The 14,469-nt window shown below is 43.3% G+C and overlaps 1 protein-coding gene across 1 annotated transcript in view; it reads right to left on the reverse strand.

The window, feature by feature from the left end:
• LOC135488904 (G protein alpha i subunit-like) overlaps positions 1–14,469 on the reverse strand; it is a 54,782-nt gene that overhangs the window by 26,909 nt on the left and 13,404 nt on the right. The window contains exon 2 of the mRNA XM_064773833.1: positions 10,189–10,281. The gene's annotated coding sequence lies outside the window, so the exon portion shown is untranslated. The remainder of the gene's footprint in view (positions 1–10,188; positions 10,282–14,469) is intronic.

A 14,469-nucleotide genomic window follows, 5' to 3' on the forward strand; every position in this document is an offset into this window, starting at 1 on the left:
GGAAACATGAGGGATTTGGGAATTGAACAGTCCATCCAGGCGGTGGTGATCCATGAGTCACGGTCCAGCAGTCCAGTGATCCAGCTTTTCGAATAGCCCGATTGATATATAGAACTTTATGAGTGTTACTTCTAACCAACAATAATCTCACAGACGACGGACATCGAATTGATCTTTTCACGCTGGTTATCATAAAATGCACAATTGGGTTATCATAAAAGGGGTGAGAATTACTGGCAATTCCTCCGGACCTCCAAGATCAATAAACCCTTTGATGTGCATTCACGGTTCATCAAACGACAGACGACGCGGGGTCAATATTTACATCACGCTGGGCATGCGCAGTTGACCCTTTGCGACTGTCCAGGTCTTTGCTGGTGCTGCTGGATGCAAACAATGTGATGGCCCGGCGCTAGCGGGTTCGAGATGGCATGATGGCTTTAAGAAGATGTATTGTATATATAGCCAAAAATCTTCATCACGAACGATGAGCGACTCGTTAAAATTACGTACACGCGGTTCTTCCCTGTAAGATTTCCGTCTTCGATTATCAATAATCAAGGTATTTGAAAAGAGCAAAGCAATAACAGATAGATATGGCCGTTATCCTGCAATGACGAGTTCATCAAAAGCTCACCCGATACGTGCTGGTAGTTATTAACTATACCATGTGATAATTATACTGAGAGCAGAGGGGATGTTGCATTCTTCCATTGGCAACCGATGAGGATTCGTTTCATAAACATCAAAGCGGATTTAACAGGTGTTGCCACTACACGTATATCATCAAATATATATGAATCAATGCCTGATATAACGGAGATAAAGACAGCACCACTAAACATGTTTCTAGACTTGTTTGTTATACGTTTTGTCTGGAAGAAACCGGTTGTCTCGCCGGCGAAACGTTGGCATCAGTCATGATTATGACATCCTGATTCTCAAGCATTGGATACACTCCGCCGACCCGGACTCCGTTAGGGGAGGTAACGGACGGAGTACGCGTAGTTCAGAATGGATTATGAGAACATGTCATGAACCATTAGGGAGTTGCCCTCTAGTTATCGACACTCACTAATGTCCGACATAAGTGGGTCTCAAAAATCACCACTGTCACATCAAGGTGTATAACGAGGTAACAATTGACGTCTGTTGTGATAGGTATCATAGTTTGAGGTGTCATGCTGTTGTATTTTCCGTCATGGGACTGTCATTATGGTTCATGAGATGGAAGGTTGTATCAACATCCATGGTTGTGCGTGTGGATGGCAGATTGATGTCCCAAGTCGCGAAAATGTTTACATCTGTACGTTGGTCAAAGAGGAGCGAAATATCCGTATGGCACCATCCACATGGAAGAGTTTCCATCCGTATTGGCATAAATCATAGCGGGCGCGGCGCACGATCTTCTCCTACATCCCGATGAAAGACCGCTGTAGCTCCGGCTGTATTGAGAATGTTTCATCCCATTGAAAGAGACAGACGACACCCACCGATAGCGCCGACTAGCATTTGTCCATGGAACCCACTGAAGTGAGGATCTTTTTAATGCACAGCCAGATCGAAAAGTCCGTATGTCAAGAAAAAAAAATTCGGTGTTCATGTACCCGGTACTGTATTGAACAGTGTTGGTGGGTTTTTTTCTTTACGCCGTTCACCACGGAGTTATTTGAAAGTCTAATATGGTTCTCTTTACTAGCATCAGAATGAGAGCGTATATATAGTGTGATAGATTATGAAAAGACGGCGACAGGTGTGTCGTGAAGAATCCAAGTCTCGGGGGAGGCTGACTATGCCAAGACGGGTGAAAGAAGGAAAACCTAGCTATGACCACCGACTAAACACCTTGCCACACTCCTTGAAAAACAGCTTTGGAAACTTTCTCAGTTTTTCACCAACACAAATATGCGCACCATTTCTGATGAAATCCTCTAATGCCGTTTGAGATTATGAGAAACTTCTAAGATATTTTTTTCATAATGCCGATAAACATCACTGATTTAGATAGGGCGAAAACTGAGGTTTTTCAAAAGCTCAAATAACCTTTATTTCTTTGATAGCGCCACGAATCGACTTTCAGTGGATCTGCCTTCCTTATTAGTCTGCTGCAATTGCCCTTTCGCCCCACTCTGATCTTGACACGATTGCAAGGGAAGAAACATTATACGAGTACAAACATGACAGCGAGTGCTATAGGGCGATAGACCAGAAACATTATCTGATTGCTGACCAGCGGGACAATCTGGCGAGGATTATCGGAAATGAGTACGTCAATGCGGAATGCGTTACCATCGGAAGCGTGTTTGTTGACAGTCAGTAGACGAAGTCACCCAGTTCAACTTAATCAATCGTGTAATTACACTGCAATTAATAAAAAAGATATTTGATTCATTTTTAATAGTGGAAATCGTGATGATATCACAGCTTTGGAACGATTAAACCAGTTAAGTGTTCGGCGTCCAACGCTTCCTGATGGTATTGGAGAGCGTCAGTCATACGAACGCCACGTGGTCTTCACTCTCCCTGCTGGGCGTACGCCATTTAGGACTGAGGCTGTAAGTATCACTGACTGTCATTGAGTTGTGGCTTCCCAGCTTTACACAAGAAGGGTCGTCATCAACCAAAGAGACCAAACACGAGATAATGGATTTTGTGGAGAGGTCTACAAATGAGGGATGTAGCGGATCAATGGTTCCTGCTCAGTAACCCGGATAATATGTGGGCAACACTCACTCCGCAGTGGTCTTCATATCACTCGTCGTCATTATTCAATGGGTGGAAAGACTTTCGAATGATGGTAACCACTGCGCATGGGAGAGTAAAGGCGAGGACACTTCAAGAGTGCGAAGGTCGAGCCAAGGTATAAATCCTGCTCTTTCAAGGCCGGCGGAGCTTAAGCCTCAACGGCAAGAAAAGAGCGCGCAGTGATTTCTGCTCTTTTGTAAGAATCTGGCTGATGGACACCGTTGCTCATATTATTGTGTTTCTGGCGCCACTTGGGTTCAATTCCCCCTTGCCTCCAGCATACCACCTTACTACTCAGTAGCCTCGGGAGAACGCGCTATTTGAGCCATTCCGTCGTCTCTTAGGGTAATTTTCCAATGATGAAACTATATCATCTCATCTTATCAGAGGGCCGTTCGGATGACAGCGCCATGATGAAAGATTCTGCCTGTTTAATGGGATATCGGATAAACTCGAGCGACGGCACTGAGATTTAAATAAGATTGTGAATTTCAATCATAAGAAGAGAAATCGCGTTAAATTGTCACCCATGTTCTCCTTAAAGGGACAACTTGAGCGTGAGATATGTTGGTTTTCATACAAAAAATGGCTTACAGCAGGACCAATTGCTTCTCCAAACAAGATAACTGAAAAATCAGTGATCTGCAATAAGCAGTGTCCTTGAACGGGATGCAACCAAAGGCCCGCCTGAAATTCAAATTCTATCCCAAAACTGCCTCGCAGCGCTGACGAAAATCAGTATCACAGATCAGCAATAGTGTGACACTACCAGTGGTGTCGCATGGTGGCAAGCACGGGTATTATCCTCCTGGCCGGCAAAGTATGAAATGACACGCGCAAGTTGTCCCTTTAAATGGATAAAAGATTACCGACATTGTTTCTAATTTGTCCATTATTGGAGTCTGAGAAGATGATATTCGTATTCTCCATTTTGACTTGGCAAATTCCAAGGGTTAAAATGCAACGACAGCACTTTATCGTAAGCCAGGTACATGTAGCTATAAATAGCTGATGATCAGCCTGGTGTCTAGGGAACCAGTCTTAGCGTGCTTTGTTGACCTGGCAACCATATCCCCGACTGGTTCCTATATCGACATGTCTGGTGGAGGCTGAGCGCTACAGGTGATGTCGACTGATGAGTATCACTGGGGCTAAAAGGTTTCGTGCCAGCTTCAGACTAGGTTAGAATGCGATTCTGCAACATTTGGCCCAATTTCAACTAATGCCGGCCTCACTGTTATCTAAAGGGACAATTTAGGTGCGGGATTTAGGCGACCAGGAGCTAATGTGCCTTTTCGCCTCCATGCACCTCCTCATAGCAAAAGACTAAATGCTAATCACTAATAACGATTTTCGCAAGTGCATTTGTGTTCTGTAATACGAGACTTCGCAGGTGGTATTTGGTGTTTTATCATTATTAGCAGCGGCTCCTGTCAGTTAAATCAACGCATTCCATTGTGATTCGATTATTCTGTTGTCGGTGTTGTAATTGACGCGTTTTGTTCACTCGCACAAACCTGATATGCTGAGAGGTATGTCAATATCGTGGTTGTTTTTCTTGAGGATTATTTTGTTCTTCTTAGTGTTCGTTAGAAAGTCACTCCCGCGATCAGTTGACGAGTTCAGTTGTTCTCTGGACCTGTTCTTCCATTAAGCTGGTTGCAATATAATGGCAAAATTCCTTAATGGATATTATGATGATGTAAGTTTGGCCCTCTGCGAAATTGTAATACTCTCACTAAACCACCAGGAAAGTAAAGTATTTTTGTCTTTTCATGGAGGGTTTCATATATCAGAGAAACATAGCAGTCAATTACAGGACGTCGTACAGCAATATGACCCGGGGGTTAGTGCATTTGTCACATCTTCACGTGTTCGTCACTGTCAAGTGCTGCCATCTGAGCTAAGACATTGGAACTAGGGTTTGCTCACCTCCTCTTGGGGGGGGGTCTCGACCCACATGATGGCACCGTGCCGAGCCCGTTCGACCCATTCCCATTACACGTTTTTTAGGCGAGCCGTGCTCGATCTGGGTCGAGCCCCGCAGAATTTCGGTAGTGGAAAAGGGGCTTTAGTCTCAACGGCCGTTCTACACATTATACGTTTAGTCCCTTTCTTGAAAAAGAAAAAAATGGTGACATGGGCTCGTCTTCTAACATGTCAATAAATGATTGTTTACGGCATAATCTCGATTCAATAATCTTCAGCTGCGTGTGTCACGGAAGCATTAAATCACAAATGGCCCGATAACATTGATGGAATCACCATCGAGACACCCGTCAATGGCGGCAGACGGTCGATGGAGCAGCAGTGAATACAACCGCATCATTGATTGGATGAAAATTCAATATCGGAGCAAGGATTCCTGGATTACGAGAAGCGGAAATTGGGTATAGATCGATCTTTTGAAAACTTAGCAGGCAATTTGAGATTCAATGACGGCCGTAATCGACCTTGACATTTCTTGGGATTGTTTTTTCTCACATGTGGTTTGGTCGCGGCCAGGACTGCGTGTCAAAAGGTAAAGCATTTGAATTCTGCCGCCTAAATTTAAAAAAGGTTAATTTAAATGTTGTCTCGTGACGAGTGACGTCATCCTAGCTAACCATCCTTGCTCTGCCAAGATGTCACCTGGAAACAAAGGAGAAAAGACATAAGAAACCTTAGCCGAAAATAGCCAAGAGGGGCATAAAGAAAACCACAAGAAATATCATCCACGCCTGCAGATATCATGCTATCAAGTCACATGTAATACCGTAGTCACTCATGACTAATTTGCAGAGGAATAAGTTTACTTTCACATCGGTTCGGTCCCAATGTCCATTTCTGAGAAAGGGAATCATGATAGTATTCTACGACCCCTTCCTTGGCTCAAGTCTCTTTCGGGGAAATAGTATCAAAACACCATTAATTACAACAAGTCTACCATTATCGGATATGAACCAAGTTTCACCAGGTCTGTCGGGGACGGCTCAGTAAGTCTTCACAGTGGTACATGGAGTAGGAAAGATGCGACAAAGTCGGCGTGTTCTCAAACAGGAGCCATGTTGGTTTTCTTGACGTAACGTCTGGAAGTGAAGGGCCTACAACTTCCAAGGAAAGGGCCTATGTTCACAGGGTGGGAAATTCAAATGGTCCAATATTGAGAAAGGAAAACCATAGCCGCACCGATGGTCACGGTAACTTTTCAAACGAAATACGATATGCCCGTGATCCGCTCCTAATTAGAATATGTTTCGGCCTATCTGTGCTTGCGGCATCATCAGAGTCAACATTTAGGACACGTGCCTCCTGGTGTAGCAACAGACTAAATGCTGATCACCAATAACGATTTCCGCAAGTGTTGTGAGGTGGTTTTGGACGTCTAGGAAATTCTACAGTTACATTCAGTTTCGGTGAGATCTTCGTTACAGTCTGAAATCAGTGTGTACTTGAGTTTGTAAAGTTCGGGTTCAGGGGTTTTCAAGATAAAAAAATATTGATAGTAATGATGATGAGGATACTAATAATACCATTATGAACATGAATGAATAAAAAAAGTAAATGAATAGAAAAAAATGTTGCGAATACACGGACTCGAACCCGTGACCAACAGATCGAAAATCCAGCATTCTAACCGTTGAACCACAGAGGTTCTTCTGTTAGGGAGGAGATTTTCTTCGCGTCTTATAGCCAGGCTATGGTGATTTGAACCTTGTGTGAAATAGAGCGACATTTTTATTTCGCACAAGCTTCAGGTCGCCATGATGTTGAATTCGTTGAGAATTTCGTGTGTGGTTGCCACTTTGATGGAGGACCTGTCAGCAATGAAATATATGCGCTACCCAAGTGTTTAAGCCATTAACGCTCAAGAACCTTGCAAGTGCCTCCACTATAGAATCAAGCTCCAACACCAAGAGAGAAACTCATATCATTCGGTTATTGCAGGCATCATTCTGGCCAAATGAGACTCGTGTTACACGCTTAAAGTGATATTAGCTGACATTTTGGGTTTTTATCATTTTTGACATCGTTCAACATCGGTCTGATCAATTTGAATGCAAAACATGCACGATATCAAGAATGGGGGTCATTGCAACTGAGCACTATGCGATTTAAAATGTACATGTATATGGGGTTATTTTGGGTTATTCTCTAATCCATACTTGATAATACATGAATACATAAAAATATGACGTGTTGGATATCAGTTTTAGCACACCGTGTCTTACGAGGCAGGTTGCGCGTCATTATACCTGTCTTACATCTCTTTTATATAAACCTCGTTCCAGGAAAACAATATAGAACACCAATCATGACAACAACAACACCAAAAAGTGATTGCAGCGCCTGTGTGTGAGGTTCATTTGATATCATGCTCATCGTGAAGTGAATGCGAGAGTTTGTGTTTATTGACGAGCTGTCAATACTGAAGCCGCACGCTTGCCGCGGTCTGATTACATGAGGTGAAGCAATATAGGGAAGCAATTACATTAGTCTCATTCACGCAATCTATGCACATGAGCAATTAAATCGAACTTCCTGACAATCAGTTCGAGTACATGAGTATACATACATACGTCAGAGCCACTTCTCTGGCACGGCGCCCCCCCCCCCGCCCGCGCGCCCCGCCATCGACGGGAAGCAACGAGTTTCAGGACACCTGTTCACAAGAAGCAAATAATGTTAACCCATGATGCCCGGGAACACACATTTGGCACTTTTGATTTCCATTTTATTTTCGGGGGAGCCCAAAAGTTTCGAAGATCGCACAACCGCTGGAAGTTCAGTAGGGCCTATGCCCTGGAGCGCATGTAACCAGGGTTAGGGATAATTTGTTCGACGTACCATCGGTTTCCACCCAAAGTAACACTACAAAACGACAACTGGCAGAGACAGTGTCAATCGCGAGGCCCGCAAGACCCAGAACAACGAAATCGTTTGATAATGATTCGGATATGTCAGCTACATATATGTGTTATCATATCAAGCCCATGCAGTCTGCTTACAAGCTACAGAATGTCACAAGAGAGTAATGAACTCTTTGAGCCACGCTAACAGGTCGTCCTTTGACCATACTAATAAACTCTGACTTGGCAGCACCCGGGGACAGAATACAAATAAGTCCCGCTGATGGCGATATATTCCCGTAATAAATCACTGGTACTTGAGCCGAAATTGATTGTTTGTCGCGAACGAAATCCTTACTATATCCCTGGCACTTCGATGCATTTATTAACGCGTTCTGATGTCTTTATTCGCCTAACCTGCTGCAGCGCAGCATTCAATATCAACAGCGAGAAACCGCTATGAATTTCGAAAGCAACATCTCAGGGGGAGATGTTAGCATTGCCTTGCGATTGGTTGAATTCCGAGCCCTGCACCGGTAAAGCAGGATTGATGACTTCTGATTGGCCAGCACACCGAGTTTCTCACAAAATAGAAGAGGTTTTTGAGCGTTTGATGTTTTGTCACAATGATGCAATCCGTAGAGATGTTGTCTTTATTCGCATCCTTAAATACAAGACCGTCTGCATGATTGTTAACACCGCCATGACTTTCAATCCAAGTAATTAACGGGGTGTAACAAATAAATCAGCTTTCAGTTAGAAAGCCTGCTATCATTTCATGAACAACTTTGTCTGCGACGAAGAAAGTGCCGTGATAGCAATGGAGATCAGCTTCCTTTTCATCTTCATTACAAAACGAAGGTTCACCAGGAAAGTAAATCATGATTGAATACACCCCGACGCGTGTTCTGGGTGGAGATGGGCGCTAGAAACGTGAATAACATATTGAGTAGTACAGATTACTTTGAGCTTGTTTGATAGAACAGGAGGTAATGATGAAGTTATCATGATATTGGGAGGTGGAGAGGGTTCTGTTGTAGAAATCGCCGAGTACAACAGCGTGCACTCGCCGCGTGATTGGCCTTCCCTCACTGGCATATCTCGCTTCAAAACGTCCGTGACTAGCACAGTTAGTGGCCTGGGTTGTGTTAACTTCAAATAAACTATTCCTCTTCCGGTGTACGGTGAGAAAGGAGCCACCCTATCGGCGACTTCGTGTAACGTAATCTGACATACCCGACTCCGGCCATTAGGATCCCTTTAAAATGGTTGGACTGAAGATCACCCGACCACGGCACCAACGACGGCAGAAGTTATGTCCTCTCAAGACACGTCGAGTCCTTTTTATTGGGTTAATATACAAATGTATGTCTCACAGGCGATATTTCGTGATTTAGACGCGCACTTTATTACTAGTAACACCGACATTTATGGTTCCTGAGTGTGCAATAAATACATGGTATCTATACAGGGGCTCAAACAGTAAGAACTTCTTCCAAGTATTCTCGTTCTGCAAGGTTTCGAAAAAAGCTAATGCAAGCCTGCGGTGTTCAATACTGCGCTCGATACCAGCAATGTATTTGGGGTACAGTGGAACCGCGACAGATATACCCGATTGTCTACTGTGATGAGTGAATGGAGGAGACTGGTGAAAGAGTCTAAAGAATGATCCATGATACATGTACTGGGAAGAACATGAGAGTAAAAGATAACGACTGACATGCGCTTTACAAGTAAAGTGTCGCCCAGGGCATCGAACATTAGAAAATGAAACTAGACTTTCTGAGATAGAACACAGAGCGAGAGTTGTAGCAGCCTCTTGTGACTACTAGTAGTGAAGACTTCGATATCATATCAGAACTACGGCATTTTCAAGATGCTTTTTTACTGCATGTTTAAATCGTTTGTTGTGTACCGTGATGTTTGTAACCTGGTGTGCATGCGTGGGTAACATGAGCTACGCAGCGTCAAGCAAAATAATCACACATCCACCTCGCGTAGGAAGACGTGATGCTGAGGCCTTTGCGAAATTTATAGCGGATGTTAGCGCACTGGTTCGTGGGAAAGAGGAAGACGGGCTGCTGCCGTTCAACTCATGTAAACTATCTCCATGATCTATGGCTTTTTGTTTGCTGCACAGGAACCTATGACGGTCACGAATTACCTCCTCCCGAAAGCAGAGACAAGCCTCCCCATAACTCCTTGCGATTGGTCTTTTCTTAATGCCTGCGTCAGTGATGCAGGATTTAACTCGTCTCATTAGACAGTACGATCAGATATCCCACCAAATGTGGAAGAACATTTTTTCGTTCTGTACCTACTGGTGTGACTTTCTTGCCACATTACTGGTTTTGATGCAACAGTATTACTTCCTGAAAGAAAGAAAAATCACCACATGGAAACGCGATGTTTAGATATACTTCTTACAAGATACATGTATATCAGATTTGGCCGCTTCGGATAAAAAAGGACAACTTCACACAAAATTACAACAGATCATGCAAGTCTATCTGTTTGCGAAAGGTCTGCCGATCGAATCATTAAGTCTGCACCTTACGGCAAATAGATCGCTAGCTACCCTGTAATTGAATCTTTGCAAGCGTCTGCCACTCACCCAATTGATCCCTTGAAACTCTCACAAGGCTCTTGTCAGCGCTTCTATGGGTTGTTATGGAAACGAGATATTATTTTCCACATTGCACCACCTCTGAAACGAGAAAAACAAAAAAGTTTACAATTACGCGATCAGGTCTCAAAAGGAGTATTTCAGTTGACATTTTGGGGAAAGCCTTTTCTCGTTCCCACGGAAGTAGCAAGCATTATGACTGGCATTATAGTCGTATTATACTTAGCCTATGATGACATAATGGCAGCACTTCAAGCGAAGGCTCAAGACAGATGCTCACAAAGGCAAATGCAGTTGTATTTTGAGGACATAGAAGAAGATGGGGGAGAAGAAGAAGAAGTAAAGAAGAGGGGGAGAGAAATGAAGAGAGGTTAAAACCGGACGTATGAAATATGGTTGGAGAGTTCCCATGTGTGGGGGGAAGCGCCGGATCGGAAAGACAACTACCAGTCTGCATCTCCTTTATGGTAAGAGTACCGCTAAACCAAAACGCGTTTCCTCGACTTGAAGGTCATAACATCTTCGAAATATCTCCATGTAGTGGTTGGGTGCACCATCTGCATCTTTGAGCGACTTTCCAACCACAAGTATGTAAATGAGAAGTCAATATTGAAATTCAACTGCCAGGACGGTCACCTGCCGCGAGGCGTCATTAAAAGACGGTGAGAGAGAGAGTGACTATAGAACCGTCAAATATACACATATCAAGAGCTTGGTCTAAGGCAAAGTAAAGGGTAAGCGTATGGTACGTTAAGCTACATGGTATGGTATTAAAAGCGAGTGAAAGATACGTCCCTTGAATGGTTCCATAGAGTTGGTGTTTGAAGACTCTGCTTCATTCTGACGCTATACGTATTTATACTATTTTCAAGTATCTATTTGATGTTGAATTTTCCCGCAGTGATCACTCTGTAACAGACTGGCGGAAGAAATCCCAACATTTCATCAGCAAGATACCTTTGCATCTCTCCCTTTCAGGTTGCTTTCTCGAAGCTTATGGTAACACATTTTCAACCATTAAACGTACACTGAGTTCAAATATAGAGTATCACTCGATAGCAACTCACATGAAACATATATAAGCGAACCTTATATATTTTTGCTCACATGAACGAAGACATTCTGTGCATCTCATTGCCTAATTTGGCTAGCTGAAGGCAAGACTTTGTATTCCTTTTTATCAAAGCGGCAGCGTTGTGCAATGCCCGCATTTATCTTTCTGTTCACCAGCTGCCGCGAGAAAAACAAATGTACTCGGTATATGGTATAATGAAGATAATGAGAGTCCGGATAAATCGTAAACACACAGAATAGACAAATGATAGAACATTTGAGTTTTTTATCTGAGCTCGTTCGGTACCTCATTTGGGAGGAGCAGGTGTTTCGTTTCAGAAATATCCCAAATATATACAGTTTAGTTCCACCATCGCGATATTGACGAGACAGCAAATACCCCCATTTTGGTATCAATTCCTTGAACCAAATCTTCCTTCCCTGACACGGTAGTTCATGTTTATTGATCTGCGAAGTCAGTTCTTCCCTTCAAACACGGACATCAAAGTGTAATAGCAGAGGAATTCGAGAAGTCATTTTGTTCACGTTCCCCGCGGGTCCGCGACCTCCAAGTAGAAACCTTCTGATGACTCGACAGCAGCCAATATGAAGGTATACAGGGCGAGAAAAAGTGCCCAGCTGCCGGAGGGCCCTCACATTGATATAGATAATAATCTATCATATAGCCGAATTAATTTCATATTCTCAGATGGTGCTGTTAGTTTATAGCTTGCGATGACAGTGCTTCGGCGAACGATTGAATGACGTGCTGCGATATTTGATGGATTTCACAAAACTGCAGTAAAGCATTCAATAGGCGTCTACGACGTATATTACTTCAGAATTTGTGGAATTGAGAAATGGAATTCTTGAAAGAGTTGTTGATGTATTTTTTGACGCGGAGAGCACTTTTCACTGAAAGATCTACCTTGTACATTCAAACACATCACACTATTCCCACAGGCAGTTACCAATCATTTCAAGTGCTCCCTATACGTTGAAGATGTGCAAAATGCTTCCTGAAAGCGTATACCCCGTCCATTCGACATAAAAATGGCACAAGAGGAAGGAATCACCAATTCGCTAAGGTGATATTATTGAAATTCTTTTGTTGTGGAGGAGGGCCATTTATTCACCTACACATGGCATCTCGGTTTCAACCATTCAAGGTTTTATCTTCAGCAGTCCATAAGGATAATTTTTCATCGAGACAAAATACGTTTTGGGGCAACGTTTACCGCCACGCGTTACAAAAGCACGTGATCGCACAACACAATCATCAGACTGACCAAGAAGTCTTCAGAGAAAAACGAATAAATTTTCGGTATGTTTTCAGAAATACGATTTGCAGTGACGAAACAGTTAAAGATCCACCGGCCAATCCATTCTAACGGTAAACCATAAAGAAATAAACCAACCGGCCATCTAATGCACTTCTAGTACAATGACGAATTTTATTTCTGGGAGATATCTCCTCTCAACTAGTAATTAGTTCATATCACACCTCATTGTCAAATTGATAATGCAATTCCAGGCCAAAAACCGAGTGACGCAGAAAACTCATTCCAGGATGCCCGCAAAATCTGACCTGTTCTTTCGAAGCTGTCCACATCAAAGGATAAGACTTACGTGAACTCAGTCAGTTCGTTGCTGATGACACCTCGAAAAACAAGGCGAACATGTCAGAGTAACAATCCTTTGAGGATGCTTTCTTTCTTCGAATCTGTCAAAAGTGCAAGCAAAGTCGCTACAGTAAACTGGTATCATATGGGATGAGTTGTAAAGGAACCATCTGCACTGACGAAGGAACTTAATGGAGAATCGAACCAACAGCACAATCGAACTGGCCATCCCAGAAGCTTGAGGTGTTTTCATACAGCGCTATGATATGGAATCCAAGATGGCCACCAGGCCGCCATCTTTGTTTTTCACACTCCGTCCCATAACTCGAAATGGTGGTCCACTTATGAATGAACAGTAAGTGGGCGCCCTGCAAGGATCAAGTGTTGCAGGCGGCCATATTGACATTGCTGTGAAGACGATTTCCAGAGAGCTCAGGGGGCTGGTTTATATCGCATGGATCGTTCCAATCAGATTGAGCAGAGTGTAAACAATCAACGAGATGCATGTTTGATGGCGTAGAATCTTGTTTGTTTGCCAGAGTTCTATCGATGGTGTGGCCTTTTATTTGACGTTTGTGACCCGTACAGACATGCCGAGGGAGCACTGTGATGTGCATAGCAGCCAACATGGTGGGTTTCTAGTTACTTTTAGTTGTGTAGATGTTGAGGGCGGGTCCTAGAGGCAGATAGTAAGTAGAACGAGAATGACCAACAAGAACATCAAATGCACGCAAAATGTTGGCGATTTACAGTAAAGGCCTTGTATGAAGATCGCTGCACCAGAGGTACTCACATCCTCGATAATCCAGAGTCAGTCGTATCCTCCTCCCCTCGCACATGTTACTGATAAGCTGTGCCGAGTGCTGACCTTAGCTTCAGGATGAGGTACTGAAGGCCCAAAGCTGTTTCTACAAGCCTTCGTCAAGATATAAATGATGCTGATTCAACAAACACAATTAAGATGTTCGTCGCCAGATATTTGATTAGCAGATTGAAAAGAGCGGCGGCGGTCCCATGACTGGGCAAAAAACGGACTTGTCGGATCTGGTCGAGGCGTACTGAGCTTTGAATTATACGTCTTTGATACAACTCTGTTTGATTTTCTCTCGACAGTTTTATATATCGTCAATGAGGACCCTCGCTCCGAAATGAACTCTGTCAAACTGCATTTGGTAGAGTAATCATTGAAGAAATTTATCGATAAATGCTTCTGATGGAGTTGCATGTTATCTTACTATAGTACCTTTACAATCTGTCTGCCATTTTATCGCTTTATCAAATTGCTCAAAGGGGGCTTACAGCCAGACACTAGGGGTGAAATCGGTGGTCTTTCGGTGACTATGATATGCACACTCGGGGAACAAGGCAGTGATCTATTTAGCAAAGGTAAACATTTCTACAAGTAATACTCTTCGTCCAAGCGTGAATAGTTATGATGTACTGTGATATAAATGTACGAGTGACCCCTGTCGGTGACTTTGTGTGTAACTGAATCTGACCTGCTTGCCTGGCTGCCTATGACTCTCTTTAATATCAGCTAACCGGCGACAAGATAACTTTCGCGACAGAACAGTGTCCCATTCAGAAGCTTTGA

Source organism: Lineus longissimus, chromosome 6 (assembly GCF_910592395.1).
Source record: "Lineus longissimus chromosome 6, tnLinLong1.2, whole genome shotgun sequence".
Lineage (NCBI taxonomy): Eukaryota > Metazoa > Nemertea > Pilidiophora > Heteronemertea > Lineidae > Lineus > Lineus longissimus.